Source organism: Ascidiella aspersa, chromosome 5 (assembly GCF_963924565.1).
Source record: "Ascidiella aspersa chromosome 5, kaAscAspe10.2, whole genome shotgun sequence".
Lineage (NCBI taxonomy): Eukaryota > Metazoa > Chordata > Ascidiacea > Phlebobranchia > Ascidiidae > Ascidiella > Ascidiella aspersa.
In genome coordinates this window covers 14,853,194-14,855,693 of record NC_139451.1, presented here as the reverse complement: position 1 = coordinate 14,855,693, position 2,500 = coordinate 14,853,194, and the positions used below count along the sequence as shown (strand labels likewise).

The 2,500-nt window shown below is 55.5% G+C and overlaps 2 non-coding genes and 1 pseudogene across 2 annotated transcripts; all 3 read right to left on the bottom strand.

Moving 5' to 3' along the window:
- LOC146145035 (large subunit ribosomal RNA) overlaps positions 1-21 on the bottom strand; it is a 3,679-nt pseudogene extending 3,658 nt beyond the window's left edge.
- Positions 22-269: 248 nt separating this feature from the next.
- On the bottom strand, positions 270-423 carry LOC146145034 (5.8S ribosomal RNA). Its single transcript, XR_014499164.1, has one exon. It is a non-coding gene; the product is annotated as a 5.8S ribosomal RNA (ribosomal RNA).
- Positions 424-670: 247 nt separating this feature from the next.
- On the bottom strand, positions 671-2,481 carry LOC146145033 (small subunit ribosomal RNA). Its single transcript, XR_014500718.1, has one exon. It is a non-coding gene; the product is annotated as a small subunit ribosomal RNA (ribosomal RNA).
- Between the last annotated feature and the right edge of the window lie 19 nt (positions 2,482-2,500).

Sequence of the window (2,500 nt, the reverse complement as noted above, 5' to 3'; positions counted from 1 at the left end):
GCCTCGTCCGACCTCAGGCCGAAAGTAAGGACCGGGACTATTCTTCCCGTTCCGCGCTCGCCGTCGGCGCCGCGCGCCGCCGCGCACCTCGATTCCCGCCCTTGAGCCGCCAGCCGTTGGCCTCTTCGAGGTCGACTCGCCGCCGCCGCGCGGGATTCTGGTCGCGATCGTCGCGCATCGTGCCGTGCTGTCTTGAGCGGGACGGGCGCTCGCGCGTCCGACGCCGCAGCAGCCGCGCGGAGAAATCCCCGCGCGGAACGTTTGCAACGCGACCCTGAGGCGGGCGCGGCCCCGGGATTGACCCGAGGCCGCAATTTGCGTTCAGAACGTCGATGCTCAATGTGTCCTGCAATTCACACTAATTCACGCAGCTAGCTGCGTCCTTCATCGACTCACGAGCCGAGTGATCCACCGCCAAGAGCCATCCACGATTGTTTCGCTCGCACAGTGCCTCGCACTAAAGGGTGACAAAATATACCGCGCCGAGCGGTCGGCCAGGCCGACGCTTGAAGCCGGAGCGCGCGGCACCGCGGCACTCGACGCGCAAACATTACCGGGTGACCGAATCGCCGGCCGGCGAGCCGCTCCTCGCGGGTCGGGCGCCGGGTAGCAAAAACTTTTTCTCTCGCTTGTCCGAGTTTCGCGTTCGCCGAAGCGTTTGCGAGACCGTTAATGATCCTTCCGCAGGTTCACCTACGGAAACCTTGTTACGACTTTTACTTCCTCTAAATGATCAAGTTAGATCGTCTTCTCGGACGCCGGCTCGACCGTTGCCGGCCGCGCCAGGTCCAATCGGAGGACCTCACTAAACCATTCAATCGGTAGTAGCGACGGGCGGTGTGTACAAAGGGCAGGGACGTAATCAACGCGAGCTAATGACTCGCGCTTACTGGGAATTCCTCGTTCAAGGGAAATAATTGCAATTCCCTATCCCTAGCACGACCGGGGTTCAGCGGGTTACCCAGACCTGTCGGCCAAGGCGAGCACATGCTGATCCGGTCAGTGTAGCGCGCGTGCGGCCCCGAACATCTAAGGGCATCACAGACCTGTTATTGCTCAATCTCGTGTGGCTAAACGCCACTAGTCCCTCTAAGAAGTTAGACGCCGACCGATTGGGTCGCGTAACTAGTTAGCAAGCCAGAGTCTCGTTCGTTATCGGAATTAACCAGACAAATCGCTCCACCAACTAAGAACGGCCATGCACCACCACCCACAGAATCAAGAAAGAGCTCTCAATCTGTCAATCCTCACTGTGTCCGGGCCGGGTGAGATTTCCCGTGTTGAGTCAAATTAAGCCGCAGGCTCCACTCCTGGTGGTGCCCTTCCGTCAATTCCTTTAAGTTTCAGCTTTGCAACCATACTTCCCCCGGAACCCAAAGACTTTGGTTTCCCGCAAGCTGCCGGAGAGGTCGTAAAACTAACGCCCCCCGATCGCTAGTTGGCATCGTTTATAGTCAGAACTAGGACGGTATCTGATCGTCTTCGAACCTCTGACTTTCGCTCTTGATTAAAGAAAACATTCTTGGCAAATGCTTTCGCAGTCGTTCGTCTTGCGCCGATCCAAGAATTTCACCTCTAACGGCACAGTACGAATGCCCCCGTCTGTCCCTCTTAATCATTACCTCGCGCTCCGAAAACCAACAAAATAGAACCGAGGTCCTATTCCATTATTCCATGCACCATTATTCAGGCGAATCGCCTGCTTTGAACACTCTAATTTTTTCAAAGTAAACGTTCCGGCCGCCGCCGACACTCAGTCAAGGGCACCGGCGGAGAACCGGAGGTGAGGCCAGGACGGCCAGTACACGCCTTGCGACGGACCGGCCGCCTGCGCCCAAAATCCAACTACGAGCTTTTTAACCGCAACAACTTAAATATACACTTTTGGAGCTGGAATTACCGCGGCTGCTGGCACCAGACTTGCCCTCCAATGGATACTCGTTAAAGGTTTTAAAGTGTACTCATTCCAATTACAGGGCCTCGTTTAGAGTCCTGTATTGTTATTTTTCGTCACTACCTCCCCGCGTCGGGAATGGGTAATTTGCGCGCCTGCTGCCTTCCTTGGATGTGGTAGCCGTTTCTCAGGCTCCCTCTCCGGAATCGAACCCTGATTCTCCGTTACCCGTAAGAACCTCGGTAGGCCAGTACCGTACCGACGAAAGTTGATAGGGCAGACACTTGAATGATCCGTCGCCGGTGCGAGACCGTGCGATCCGCAAAGTTATCCAGAGTCACCAAAGGTTGCGGGCCGAAGCCCGGTCGGTTTTTGGTCTGATAAAAGCACGCCTCCCGCGAGGTCGGCGCTTCACGCATGTATTAGCTCTAGCATTTCCACAGTTAACCACGTAAAACGTACGATCAAATGAACCATAACTGATTTAATGAGCCATTCGCAGTTTCACTGTACGAGAGCTCGTACTTAGACTTGCATGGCTTAATCTTTGAGACAAGCATATGACTACTGGCAGGATCAACCAGGTAGCTACTTTAGCGTAGCCCC